The sequence below is a fragment of the Myxocyprinus asiaticus genome, chromosome 23 (assembly GCF_019703515.2).
Source record: "Myxocyprinus asiaticus isolate MX2 ecotype Aquarium Trade chromosome 23, UBuf_Myxa_2, whole genome shotgun sequence".
Taxonomy (NCBI): domain Eukaryota; kingdom Metazoa; phylum Chordata; class Actinopteri; order Cypriniformes; family Catostomidae; genus Myxocyprinus; species Myxocyprinus asiaticus.
In genome coordinates, this window is record NC_059366.1 from 31,419,413 (window position 1) to 31,435,000 (window position 15,588).

General features: G+C 39.3%; 1 pseudogene; it reads right to left on the reverse strand.

Annotated features, from left to right (window-relative positions):
- Positions 1 to 1,104: 1,104 nt before the first annotated feature.
- LOC127414018 (SERTA domain-containing protein 4-like) lies at positions 1,105 to 13,189 on the reverse strand (annotated as a pseudogene).
- Between the last annotated feature and the right edge of the window lie 2,399 nt (positions 13,190 to 15,588).

Sequence of the window (15,588 nt, forward strand, 5' to 3'; positions counted from 1 at the left end):
AGTGCTAGTTCTTAGTTTCTATCAATTAATTCCCCGGGTGAAATTCCCGGGGTGGCGTAGCTGAGCATTTTCCTAAATATCTTTTTCATTGAACTTATATACTAAGTCCTCTAGTCGAGGCAGAATCCCCCTGTGCTGGGGGAAGCCCAAGACCTGTTCTCAGGTGTTGCAGTCCCGGTTTTGGTAAAGCGAGCCACTCAGGGTGAGTTGGTGACCCAGGTAAACCAAATGACTGCATTTCCTTGTAATTCCATTGCTGATATGAGTTCTCAGCAGGAGGTAGATCTGGTAATCGGAGAGCTGTTGGTGTTTTGGAGGCAGCAGCTGCCCCCTAGCTCGGTAGAACATAAGAAGCTTTCCAAGCCTGATGTGATCTTGCTTCACCAGTGGGACCGTCTGACGGAAATGGCAGGGGTGCTTTATCGTCGGGTGCTTCGCCTGGATGGTGGGGAAGAAGTCTTCCAGGTAATGTTGCCAGCGGCCATGAAGGGTGAAGTCTTGACCCAATTACATCAACAGCATGGGCACCAGGGTGTAGACCTAACTACTCAGTTGGTGTATCAGCGATGTTACTGGCCCGGTATGTCCTCTGACATTGCCTGTTGGTGCCAAGAGTGTGATAGGTGCCAGTGTGCCAAGGATACCCAACCTGCCCCTAGTAGCTTCATGGGACATTTATTGGCCTCAAAACCAAATTCTGGCCCTTGGTTTCATCACCTTGGAGCCCTCCCATCTTTTTTTTGGGGGGGGGGGGGGGTGTTGAAGTATGTGTGTCTTTACACACATTTAGTCTTAAAGCTATCGGCACTGGTGTAGTAGGAAAGTACACATTTTTTGGACGTAGAGTCAATCCTCTATCTTGCTCTTTATGATGACTGCAATAAACAACAACATCCAGAGATGGACTTAATGAATTCCATCTTCACGTTTACCTCTTAAACTGAAACAGTGTGCTCTATCTGAAAACATCTCTCTCATCTCATCACATCTCAGGGTGCGAAGACATGTGCATGAGTGCGTTCGTAATAACCACAGGGTGTATGTGTGTGTTTGCCTTGAAACTTTTTCGCCTCAGGGGATCCCAGACTGCTCTTCCAGTAAACATTGTTTCCATAGTGATAATGGAGTAGAGAGGAAGGAAGAGAAAAGGTGACAGCAAGAGTAATAAGAGAAAGAATGAGTAAGAGAGAAGTGGGGCAAAGAAATAAGCTGTGTGCCAGATATAATCACATCACAAGGAGATAAAGGGAACAATGTAAGCTGGGAATGATCATTCCTTTATTCATAACACATTTCACAAAAATAACACACACATCCGAACTGAACAATGTTTAAGATTTCAAGCAAACTGTCTCTGCTTCATTCCTTTCCAACACTGGTGCTTGTATACGTTCTACTCGTGTCCGAGGGTCTCCCATTATCTATTATAAGAAAATGCTATTTTACAAAATACTCCAGAGAAAATGCATAAACAACCAATATAAAAAAGTGCATGAAAATGAAAACATCTTTGATGTGGAAGGAGAATGCTCTCATTTGTACCATGCCAACAATGAATTAAATCAGTAGGGATCTCAAGACAACAGACTAAAATGTCTTTATTTTGAGGTGTTTGTCTGTGATACCGTCAGTTAGCATGGGTTCGATTAGGAGGTTTTGTCTTTTGAATGTCAAAATACTCAAATGTTCAGGGTGCTAAAAAGATTAGGAATGTTTTAAACATTAAGGCCACTTTCAGGGCCTCAAGCATCCATGATAAAATCCACTGCATGCAAACAAGATGATCGCCAGTAGTGGTCGATCGATATATCACTGAGGCAGATAAATCGGCCGATATTCAGAATTTTTTAATTATCGGCATCCGATACGATACATTTTCCCCTTTGGCCGATTTGCTTCTTGAGGGCGCTGAGAATCGCCTGCTTGCATGTGAAGCGACTGAGACATGTAAATGACAAGTCATGGTTCATTGTTTTGTTATGTGCCATCGTGTTACTACAATAATAGACCGGTGTGCGACACAGTATCATTTAAACGGTCCTTATATCAGAGCCGCAACACACGCTTTTGAGCTCATAGTGTTAAAGTTCTCGCCTGTTTCATTCTCCCTCTCTCCTCAACAGTTCCCTGTAACTTTTAACTGTCTAGTCTAATGATAAAAAGGCAAATATTAATAAAACTACTATCATATACCATCTGCAAATATGCAGATATCTTGTTTTAAAAGATGTAATTCACGAACCTCACGAAAATCCTGCATTTTCTTCCAATCGAGTGCTCATCTAATATCTTCCTCTGAAGTGCGTATTCCATCAGCCAGAATCAAAAACTTCTGGATCATGATAAAAAGGTCCTCTGATTCACAAATCATGACAGTCAGTCCATGACAATCCAAGCAGGTGATCCAGGCCGTTTAGAATGTCAGGAGATTGCTGCACGTGCTGGATCCGCAAGAGCTTATGAGTGCAACTTCTAGGTAAAAACACTTCCTGTGTGCTATGAGTAAATGTCTTATTCACTATGCACTGTATGTGCAATTGGTTTTAGACTGTATTGTTTTGAGAAAATGCGATTGCTAATGTGGACATGCCATCCATGGTTGCTGGACTACTGTGTGTACTGTTATTTCCTTCTTCCTAATATATTAACAATGTCTTCATGTGCAAATAAATTACAAAAATTGTATAACTGAACAGAAATCTACCATTTAAAATACAATATTAATTTTTTAGATTATTTTTTACAAAGTTAAAGTTTAGTGTGAAATTGAGTAAATATAGTGCTAAATAAGAGTTTATAATTTTTTTTTATAGCAATTTTATGTTTGTTATTTACTTTATTAAATTGTGTGATATATCGGCATTGTATCGGCCTATCGGCCACCCTGCTCTCTGGATATCGGCATCGGCCATTATAAACCCATATCGGTAGATCACTAATCATCAGCAACCCATGTCATGCATTTCTCATGTGCCTACAATGTTAACAAAAGAACTTTCAAAAAAAGTGTTACAAACTTTGAACAATTTCTAAATTTGTATCTCTTTCTGTCTCTCCTTTCTTTTGCTCCCTTCCTTTTTTACCAAACATAATCTCTGTAGATTAAACTGGTTCATTCACAAATAAACACAAACACAGCAAACAGACTAAACACGAGAACATTTAAGGCACAGTATGGTAATTTCCACAAGAGACGAGCTATCTGTGAATTTGCGGTCCCTTGTTTTGTGTTGTATTGAGCAATCTGGAAGTACAAAAGTATGTAGAAATAAAAAAATGAAAAAACATTGATAAGTTTCTTACCACCTTCTCTGAAAAGACCAGCTTAGGTCAGCATGAATTTCCAAGCTGGTGCATGCTGGTTTATGCTTGTTAGTGGTGGTCTAGTGCTAGTCTAGTTGGTGGACCAGCATAGTCATGCTTTTCACCAGCAAAACTTAGCTGGTAGACCAGCACAACAGCTGCTTTTCCATCATCGGGCCGAACGGTTCTCGTTGCAGAACCGAGCCATTCCATACGATCCGGGTTCGTTGGCATGTTTGTGGTTTCTTTTTCCACTTTGGTGCTGTGAAATCAGGATTAAAATGGACTGACTGTGCAAGTGACCAATCATGAATCGCCACGTCACTACAAGCATTCCACCAGAATGGTTCTCTATCCTGAGTAACGTTAGCTAACCATGCTGTGATTTTCAGGCCCGGAACGTTTTGTAATCAAACCATATCGAACCGTGCTCAAGTTGAAATGCTACCGGAAACATTACTCACTGTGCTCACAACCATTTGGCCCGATGGTGGAAAAGCTGGTGTTTCTGGTGAAGTTGATTTACCAAGGTCTTGCTGGTTAAACTTGTTAAGAAGCCTGGTGGGCAAACCAGCATTCCAGCATCCAAAACACAATATGCTTGTGACAAGCCATGCTTATCTTTTCAGCAGGGATTCCATTGATATTCTAGTCTTGATATCAGATCTATAAGGCTGTTGGAAACCAGTTTATTACTTTGTTTCCACAGCAAATGTTCGGTTGTTATTTCCCCCTCATGTGAGACCTCGCTAGGGCCCCCTGGTGTCCAGTACCTATAGCATCTGAAAGCCATTGCTGTGAAACTCCTACTGTAACCTCCCCTCCTCTAACCCTCTCTCCACCTTTCTCTTTCCCTTTCTCTCTCTCTTTCACCAGGGTCTTCTTATCCCTGTGACTCTGCTCCCTTAGACCCTCCCACGTTCTGTTTTGCTCTCTGGTTTCGGCTTGACACCGAGCCAGCATAGGACAAACAGAGTCCAACTCCTCTTCCTCTTCACTGTCCTCCTCTTCCTGATCTACCAGCTGTGGAAATCTAACTGATGTTGATGAAGATGACGAAGAAGGGTGGGAGTTGGAGTATACATCCCGTTCATCCACAGATAGGGGGAACTGGAGGTAGCGGCCAGCTGCGTATAAACAGCAGCATGCAGGGACGCACTCCGGCCCCTCCCTCCTCAGCAGACGCAAGCGTTTGCGGTGTGGTCCTGGTGGTGTCATGCAGGGCTGCAGGGCAGGAGGGGGAGAGGTGTGTTTGTGGCTGGGGTTTGGAGAGGGCAGGGTGTGGCCATGGGGCCCGATGTGAAGCACCAGTCGCTCTGGATGATTTCGTTCCTGAGGCGCCGGAGGAGGTTGTTGATGAGCACAGAGCGCCGTAAGAAGGATTCAGGGTCATCCATGAAACGTAGCTTCTCAAGAGAGAGACGGAGAATGTGAGCACGCTCCTCCAGCATGGGTGACACCTGCTGGATCATAGGAAAACAAGTGCATTCATACAGTAAGTGTGGAAAGGGCAGTTTTTAAATATGCACTCAGTAATTTTATTGTCATTAAAAATTATGTACACTCACATGTACAATGAAGCCTTCAGTCATACAAGTAGCCTAATAAAAGTTGTATTTCACATGAAGCAGGTTGCTTCATAGTGGCCTCCATGTTGAGATCACATGACCAACTAAATACTACTCACTTTATCTCAATAACCGCCTTATTATCGGACACTTCCCCTTGTGGAGTAAATTAATCCTGGCTAATTGTGAACAGCACATTTCTACAATGGCATCGGTAACTGAAAATGTCAGAATAAGTCCAAGACGACAGCCATCCAGAACAATATAAAAATGTAAGTTAGCTTGCAATATACTGATGACATGATATGAAAGAAGAACTTTGTAATACAATGTCTATATGTCTATAAGATAGCATTGCTATGAAAAGCTAGTGTTAAACTGTATTATGTGTGAGTTTTAGGCTATGAGTATCATGCAAATATTATGAAAGTGTCATCGCTATTGGTCAGGTTTTGAAGACATTCACGAACCTCACGAAAAGCCTGCGTTTTCTTTCCATAACACAATAAGTGATTTTCAAACTTTAATCTTGAATGCCTTAAATAGTACAACGTTTACAAAAACAGATAGCACACCTAAAGCCTGGTTTATACTTTGGAAGAAGCAGAACTTTTTTCTCTTGGGCGAACAAACGCACCCTCAGCAAATGAAGCTGGCATTTATACTTAAGTGCGGTGCTGTTTTAAAATAGTTTTTTTAGGGTGATATCATGGTGTTTAATATACTGTTCCAGCCACAGTTAAAGCCAATAATGCAGGTTTTTACGTGGACCGCCAATTTTAGCGCTGTGCCGCTTCTTTGCTTTATTAAACTTGTCACGGCCCCTTCCACTTTTAAAAACTCCAATCTCTTCCTACTCATTTGTCATGGCCATGCTGTCTTTGTAGAATTTGTGTTGCAAATCATGCAAGAAAGAATACTTCCGCACAATTTCTGAGAGCTGGTCTTCAAAGTTATCCATTTTAACGACAGTAAGCTAGGTAACAACTCCTCAGCTGGCATGCGCAATTGTAAATAAATAAAAAAGTCACGTCCATACCACACCCACGATTAGTTTTAACCAATCATCAATGCTCTTCGACCAGCCGAGTTCTCCTAGGTCAAGAATTTCAGAGATGTGCGCGAACAGGAGAAATATCACCAAACGAACACAAGGGGAAACTGAATAGTTAGGTTAGGCTTTCAGATCAAACCCTAACCAGAATGTTTGAGGAATATCAATGACTACTAATAATCACTGCCTTGCAATCACTGTATTAATGAATTACTGTATTATGAAGGATTATAAAGTGTTATGCAGGGTTATGAAAAATGTGCAACATTTGCAGTCTTATGCTTGGTCATTAAGTGTTGTAGAAATCTGCTAAATAATGCAGGGCTGGTAGACTTACAGTGTGACAGTAACTCCTGAAGCTCAGTACAGATTCTTCATTCTCAACAAACTTCCTCTTAAAATAAGAGATCCTTGATACAGCCACACGATCAATCACATGATCAGGGGCTCGTCTGTAATGGGGCTCTGGAGACAAAATGGGAAGATAAAAATAAAGTTTCACGAATCATCTAAATCTCATTAAATACTGGAACTAAGAATTAAGAGAAATTGTGGCTGATTTATTTATTTGAAAAATATGTACTCTGATCAAGACTGAAATTTTTAAATATCTTCATGGCAGTCTGGTTTTCAGGGATGCAATTATAGTATCAAACCTTCTGTGAGCCTTTGGGTGTCGCCCCCTGCTGATGAGAGGGTTGAGACACAGCTTTTGCTGCAGTGCTCAGACTCCCAGATTGGCTGGTAGATTGGTGGTGGGGCTTCAGCCTCAGGTTCACAAAAGGGGTTCATAGAGAGGACCAAGGCCATGATTTCACTTCAGAGTTCTAAAGAATAAACATACAAACATAATTTCAAAAACAATGTACAAGATGACATCATCATCACAATCCTCATTATAACAGAAAAGTTGAACTTGAATTAACATCTGATGGTGAAACAGCTAATTTGTACTCATAAATTAAGAATGAATAGATTCCCTACATCATTGTATCCACTGTCTGAGTATGTGTGTGTGTGTGTGTGTGTGTGTGTGTGTGTGTGTTTGTTGGGGTCATGTTTAAATTTTTTATTACTTAAGTTTTCCCCTATGGTCAACTTATTAATGTTATTAATATTTTTTGTAAACACATTTTTTATTTTATTTTCCACACTCTCTGACCCTTAAAATTAATCTGTCTGCTTTTTGCTGTTGTGCCTTTAAGAATTCTATGTAAATACACCCTTCACATGTGAAAGACAAAGTAACTGCACTTTACTGCGGCTTTGATGCCATATTCAATATAGGTTTTAACTGCCCCATTCTTCAATCTCTTTGCAAAGCCTGCATTAAATTGTGACAGAATCACAAAACATTCTGCGCTGAAATGTGCCACTCAAGCAGTTAAGATCACACAGAAATGATCAGGCATCTTGTCAAAAATACATTTTGGCCGCTCATTTCTAATGTTGGGATACTTGGGATATAGAACCATATGCAGAGTTGTTGGTTTTACACACAACCAATACAAATTTTTGACTTACAATTTACTCATCATTAGTTCCTGTAGTGTTAGGAAAAACATAGTATTTATCCTATTTCCTCCATATTAACTGAACTCAACGACAAGTTCTGAACACTGAATATGCATTGATGATGTGTAAATGTAAGTGGTCATGTGTGTTACATTATGTTCAGTTGTTCAAGTGTTCAAAAGAATGTTGGAATGCGCCGATTTTGCAACTTAGTTTCAACATATATTTGATCACTGGGGAGGAAGTTTTAAGTTCTGAAAGTTACAGTATGTTTTCATAGTACAATGATCTATCTTTTGTCTAAAGATGAAGGAAAATGTGATTCCTCATGATATGACCCCTTTAAAGAAAGCAATCTCTCTCAAAGTTCTGTTATTTCCTCTGGCTTACACTGACAAGTCATTTGAAAAAAACATCAAGACCCTTTAAAACAGCTAATAAAGCTCAGCCACACACACACACACACACACACACACACACACACACACACACACACACACACACACACATTCAAACACTCAGATAACGAGATCGAGAGAATAAGAGATTCAGTTGAAGCTTCACAGAAAGGTATCTGTTTGTGTGATCTCTCTTTAATCATTCTGTTCTCTGTTCTACCACACACACAGCGACAGCAGCGAGAGAGGGAGAGTTCTGGATGACTGCCTCTACTTAGGTCATTAATCTTCACTGACGATTTCACCACACACACACACACACACACACACACACACACACACACACACACACACACACACTATATCTCATGTAGTGGCTTCAGTCAGGCACAAATTAAACTGCTCTACTATGCCAGGCTGTTCTGTATCACAAAGCCTGATTATCACATGACAATAAAGCAATATTTATTAGGAACTACAAAGAAGTAAGCATGTAATTATCTAGAACTGTAAAAATGTCACACACTTGCACACACACAGACGCAAATAATGTTCTTCCTGCAGTAAGCATAATTCTCCTGTAATAATAACCGTTCTCTGTTCAGTCTGTGTCCGCAGGGTTTGGATCACACTGAGCTCATGTGAGTGAGACGTGTTTAATCAGAGCAGATCCTGCTCTCCTCCTCTCCCTCGTTCTGTCGTTACCTGTTTCTCATTCCTCCCACAACTCTGCTTTGGAATGATGCTTAAGAAGACAGAGAGCTGACACAGAAGGAGAGCACGCACACACACATAAGCTGCATGTCAGTCTTCGTCTCTTTGCTCATTTTGTGCTTTTATGCACACTCTCTCTCCATCTCTTTTACTTTTCTTTTCATGTGAAGAAAACATGAAACAAAGGTACTGGATCCATTGGATCTGCACCTCATCAGTCATGCACACATCCGCACACACAAATATCACAGGATGCAGTGTGTGCGAGAACTGAGAAGCTTACTGGAGGCTAAAACTACAAATTATACAACAAAGTTGATTTAGAAACCAGAGAATTGGAAAGAAAGAAAGAAGGATCCTAGAATCATGTTAGGAATAAGGTTTCAATTGTGGGGTTGTGTTTTTTCCAATGCGAAAACCAAAATTGCAGGTTTCCATTGAGGTAATGTAGTTTTTGGCTTAACTCACTTAAACCAAAGCATCCAATGCTCACGATGCTCTTCACTGGATCATAAAATCTGGTAAAACAAGCTCGCTCTCTCTCTCTCTCTCTCTCTCTCTCTCTCTCATACAGACAAATACATGTTATTTTATCTTAATGGAGACTTACCATATACTTTTTATACAGGGCTATTGATTTAATGCGTTAATTTAGTGTGATTAATAATCAAAAAAATATTGCGTTCAAAAAGTAATGCAATTAATCATGCCACCTAACCCAGACGTAAATTCCACAATAAAAGTGCATATTTTCCTACCATCGTAACATTTCAAGCTTTAAAGTTAATGCATCAACAAACCTCACAAGCAGCGCAGCCACAGAATGAGAGCCGCACAAGACTCATTCTTGACAAGCTGGAAGAAGCACAAGAGAATGCAGGGATCTCGAAACGCTATTTTCAAAGTTTCAACTACTTTTAACTTGATTAAAAATGCAGCGTTTATGATGCTGAGAGAAACCAGTGAGACACTTCTGTGTTCACAGAACACAGTGTCTATCTCATGCATACCTATATGTACTGTATATAGTCTGACAATTAAAAAAAAGTGCAGACGGAAAGCAAGAACGCATCCTGAGAGAACAGCGGATGTTGACGAACTAAAATGCAAAATGTATTGCTGTGGACTGTAGGCCAGTGATAGGTGTGTTTAATTATATGGGACTAAAAACAATATACTGTATTGACTTATAAAGCCCCTTTTGTATTTATTTATTTTTAATCAATGCTTTACTCTTCTGCCACAATAATATAATGTATTTTTATTATCTAAATTATTTTATCCATTAAATATTATATTTATGATTATTTAAATATAATTATTTATAATTATATATAGAATAATTTTTATTTGGGGGACATTCTCAGCGAATATTGTCACATGCCATTAATTGCAACTGATTTGATTAATCAATCAGCACATCTCGTAATTAATTCAAACATTTTCATAGACAGCCCTATTTTATATAAAGCTTATTATAATTACTATAGACTAACCAAAATCCTAACCCTACCCCAGAACAAAAAGATTAATGCCCCCAAAGGAGACAACTTTGTCCCCAAACTATAGCTAAGTACGTACATACACACACTTCTCAATTATATCTTAAGAACTATATTTTTTACTGGATAATTTGTAGGGCTGCCCCCGACCAAAGATTTTCCTAGCTGACAAGTAGTTGTTAGTTTAAGCCATTAGTCGACTAGTTGTCGCACGTTTATGATATTAATTTATTTACTAAAATATTTATATTTTTGGGGCATCAGAAAATGGTTTGAGTTCCAGGGCTGAGAAAGAATGTTTTAAGTAACATTGCTAACACTGTTCTACATTACAGAGAAATACTAAACCGTAATAATGAGCCTTTAAAATATTAATTTTACAAGCGCACGCACGAAGCGAGTAGCAGCGACACTGGCAAAAGCGGTAATGATTCTGAATGTGTCGGAAAAACCAGCAAGAAGACTGAACATTTTGTTAATTTATAGAGAGAAATGCACGTTAGGGTTGTGCTGACAGACGATGATCTCGGGTATCGACGATGGTCAGAGTGATTGCCAATAGCTGATGCCTTTGACGATGTCAAGACGATATTTGACTCGCTTTCCCATTAATGTATTAAATTATTATTATTATTATTAGGCTACTATTATTATCAAATTAATATTACAAATAATTTGCCCTGCAGCACACAGACACACACTTGAAGAAACACACATTATTATATTATAAAGAACAGATGACAGAAAAGCCGTCTATGCGCATGTATGACACGCTGTTTGTACGGAGGCATGCAGTCTCGTGGAACATGTGCATGTAAAAGGTTCTCACTCTTTCTTTGTTTCTGTCTTCTGAATTTTTCTGTGTGCAAAAACAGTATCATCTATGAGTGCTGCAAATGACCTCAGACATCTCAGCTCAGGAGGTGCTTTGAGTTCAGTTCGCTTTATTTCCACAGAGCAGTTCACTGTGACTACAACTCTACAGCCTATACATCTGTGATTAAAACATAAAATAATACAAAAACACGTTCATCTCGAACCATAATTTATAGTTCAGTGATTATTATCATCATTAAAATTATTATTTTTACATTTCTAATTGTTTTTATGCCTTCATTTGTGTAAGTAATTTTCCACCTGCATGTTTAGACGGATACTTGTCTGACGGTAAATGGAAAGGTGGTTATATTATATATATATATAATTTTTTTTGATCACTTCGTTATTTTAATTGCCTTTTCATTTCATTTGGAGTGCAGTTTGAATTTAGACATTTATTTGATTTAAGTTTTTCATTTTTTAAATAAATTCAATTCATTTTCAATGCAAAATCACTAAGGCAAGAATATTCACCGTTCCCTCAGCCCGGGGGTTTCCGATGTAATTGGATATTGCGATATATATATATATATATATATCGTGAAGGAGGGAACAAAATTAATTTATTCACATGCATGATGTATTTTCCCAGACAACGAAATACCCGACCGGTAGAGAATGCGCAGATGAAGTAGGTTCTTTGCCAGAGAGATGTTGCCCTTCACAACTGTTGTAAAGCCATTTTACAAAAAGTTGAACAAAACACATTTTAATTGCACTTACTTTTTTTTTCCAGTTTCATTTGAATTTTTTGTTAAAATAAATAAAAAATAAAGTTCAAAGTTTGAAATCAAGGTGTCTTGCTTTATTGTGTAGGCTAACCCAAACCCTGCTTAATGAAAATTACCCCATAATACCACGTAGCGTCCAACCAGTGGTAATACCGGTGTTCGTCGGTTTCCTGTGGAGTTTTGTTTTTTCTGTGAGCAACCGACCAATCAAAACTTGGTCGACCAAGACTCTTCTCATCGACTAACCTTTAGTCGACGATTAGGGGGCAGCCCTAATAATTGGCCTACTAGGAAATGTAATAATTTAAAATTTGAAAGATCTTTAAAATGTTTTGCTCCAACAGTCAAGAAATTTAGCTAGAGAAAGAGAGACACACAAAGAGCAGACATAAAAAAAATCAACACACTGCACAATTAGTCAGAATACGAGCAGAGTTTTGGGCTCATATCCTGCTGGAATAGCAGGCTGATGGATCATTTTAGATCTCCAGCGAGAGTCAACCACAACTTGTTCTTGGTCTGTGTGGCAGAGGCACATAGGCACATATACAGGGCTGGAGAGTCATCATTAACGCCACAGTCTGCTCACATGGACTGACCCAGAAAAGCAGCTCCATGATTTATGGGAAACATAAGAACCAGATATAAACACAACTTCAGTGTTGTCAATTATAGCAAAATATGAAGGTAAACGTGTGTAGAAAGTATTAATGACTGAATGACAGAATTAATGACTTTCTTGTGAGTACTGTGTTCTCCATCAGCTAATACAAATACACAACAAGTTCATCTCACAGAATAGTTGACAAATTGTAATTTATTTTATTTATCTGAAGTCTTTTGAAAGAAGAATAAAATGGTAATAATGTCAAATTTTGTAAATGTTAAATTTTTTCCCCTTTTTTAAAACTTTTTTATCTATTTCATTTTCTGCAGACCCCCAAGCACTCCCTTCCGGCACCCTGTTTAAAATCCCCTGAGCTATTATATGGCTTCAAAAGACTTGGAATATAGTGCACAAGTCATAAGGACCACTTTTAAGATACTTTTATGGTGCTTATTTGTAATTTTGGAGCTTGATAACACCCATTCCCATTCACTTTTATATTATATTATTCTTTAAATTATACCTTTTGTCTTCTGCACACGAAAGAAAGCCACACTGATTTAGAACTACATGAGGGTGAGCAAATTATAACAGATTATTAATTTTTGAGTGAACTGCTCCTTTAATACACACACATAGAGAACCCAGAGTGACTTCAAAGCGTACCCCCACAGTAACATGTGTGAAACACACCCTGCAGCAGTGACACACCAGTGTCCCATTAGGTGAAAAAACTGCAGCAGAGCCAACCATGAGGCTATTACACACACACACATACACATACCTCTGTAGGAACTACCATCCATCTGCTCAGAAACTGTGTTCTCTCTGGCTGCTGGAAGCATTTAAACCATGCGTGTCCTCTGGGTGCATGACTTCCATTCAACAGTTTGAGGTAAAGCTTTCCATGACCTGAATCTATCAGCGAGACAGAGGAGGTTTATTTAAGAATCAAAATGTTGAAATGGGGATCTGAGCACCAACGTTGGGCCGTGAATTTAAAGTCTAGGCCTTCAGTGTGATTCATGCATTAAGAAACACAGTTACACAATGAATAAGACACCCTATGCCTTTGGGCATTATACATTATATCGCAGCTAACTAGTAATACCAGTTGACATTTTAAAAACACGTCCACGCACGAAAGCCAGAACTTGAAGCGACACTTAATGCTCAAGCAAGCCTAATTTGAACTGTAGCATGACTGTTTTGTGAAATGAACGTCTCCCGAACAGACATTCAAAAATCATTATTTTTCATATGAATCTACCAAGGAGGTCTATAATACCTGGAAAAATCTATCTAATAGTATTTGCAATCTAAATGTTGCTTGCAATAAATTTCGTTTCGTCAGGGTACACGGTAATGCTGCGTTCCATTCAAGTTGGATGTGGGATATTCCTACTTGATATCTCCAACCATAAATGCATTCCATTCCCTGATTTTCGGAACTGCAACGCTCCCGTTAGCTTAGCAGAGGTTTATCTCTCATTAGAGATGTCTCCTAGCAACCCAACTGATAAACAATGCTGCAGTGCTAGCATTTGTGCTTCAGGTTTACGATTATCAAAAGAGATGTTATACACCTGTTTCTGCAGGTGTTTGTTAAACAAGCTTTAATATAATGTAATGTGGAAACAAACTCATTTATCGATATTACTTAATAAAGTGAATGTTTATCACTTACTTTGTATATCTTCCTGAGTGTCGACATGTTTGTGTGACATCATGCCCCTGCATCTCGGCGAAATCGGAGTTGAGAATTTCTGCACGAGCCTACAAGTTGTTATTCTGACTTCAAGACGCATTCCATTGCACTTTTCCTAGTAGGAAGTTGTAAAATCCGACTTTCCGAGTTGAATGGAACGCAGCACTACTTTTCAAAACTTGATCCGACACTGAATGCTCAAGCAGACTAATTTACACTTAGAAAACTCCTGATGTTGCTATAACAATGCAAAAAGCACTTACCAGTTCACTTGATGTGAAAATCGGTCCTCTTTTCCTATTTAATAAATTAAGCAATCACATGGTCATGCAGAACATCTCGTGTTTGTAAATCCATAAGGATCTCTTTCTCAATAGCGATAGCGGCAGTAATGACAGCCGAATGTTAGTAAGATCTTGAGCTCTTCGCTTTCAAATTACATCACTTAAAGCATGATTACGTCACTCAAGGCCAGCTAGAAGGCCTCGACCGGGACATATCCTAAAGATCATACCCACCAAGAACAAATAAATCAATCTGATTGGCTGATGAATCTGACAATCTGACTTTAGTTGCCCATGCATTTGCACTGTTGAGGGATTCTGAAGAAATTCTGAAGGCCTGAGGCTGAGAATCACGCGCTGCTTCGACTTCAGGCATGCGATTTGTGAAACAGCTGTCACGCTTTGCTTGTAAGCATCAAGGAATAAATTCTGACTGGATAAACTTTTCATTTTCTCTATTTGTTTGTAGATTAATTAAGAGTGGAAAGCGATTAAAAATACATAGGCATAAAGGTGATTGAGAATGAAACGATGAAAAATATTTATTTATTTGGCATGTTAGGCCAGCAGAGAAGGCTTTGCTGGCCCTGAGAATTCGCCACTGCTGAGCACATCCTGCAGATAGTAATCTAGGCCATTAGGTAGTCTCTTTCACTCTCTCTCTCTCTTTCGCGCGCACACACACACACACACACACACACACACACACACACACACACGTGACAGAAAATGCAGGCAACACCCAGAGGAGGAGGTAAAACATCCACCCAAACATCTCATATACACACACACACACAAAATCTGGGGAAATTGTGTGGGGGAGAATGAAAGTAAGAGAATAAAGAAAAACAGGAACACCCTTCCCACCTACCAAAAGATCTATGGCTGCTCAGCTTGTGGTACAGATCATGTGATCTCCCATATGGTTTATAATTGGTATAAAAGCAGTTTTCTAACTTGTATAAGTGGACCACTATTGATGATATTATTTGCGTATTTGCATGTTCACAATTCTTCTAATATAATGCATTTCTCATAGCTGCTTGTCTCTGAATGAACTGACTTCGGATTCAAACCAAGTGTAACAAAACCTGAGAGAAAACTGAGTGCGGCCAACTCTGCTCTATCGCTTAGTCCAGCCTCAGCGAGTGTGAGCATATGTGTGTGTGAGGTCGTGCTGTAATACGATCGTGTTGACACAATGCCACATCAGTGCTGAAGGAATGCTCTGGCTACCCATGCATCCCTTCTGTTAAGAGTCAGCGCCCGAGGCAGTGCATGTGTGTGTGTGTGTTTGAGACAGAGGGAGTCCAGCACGTGCTCTG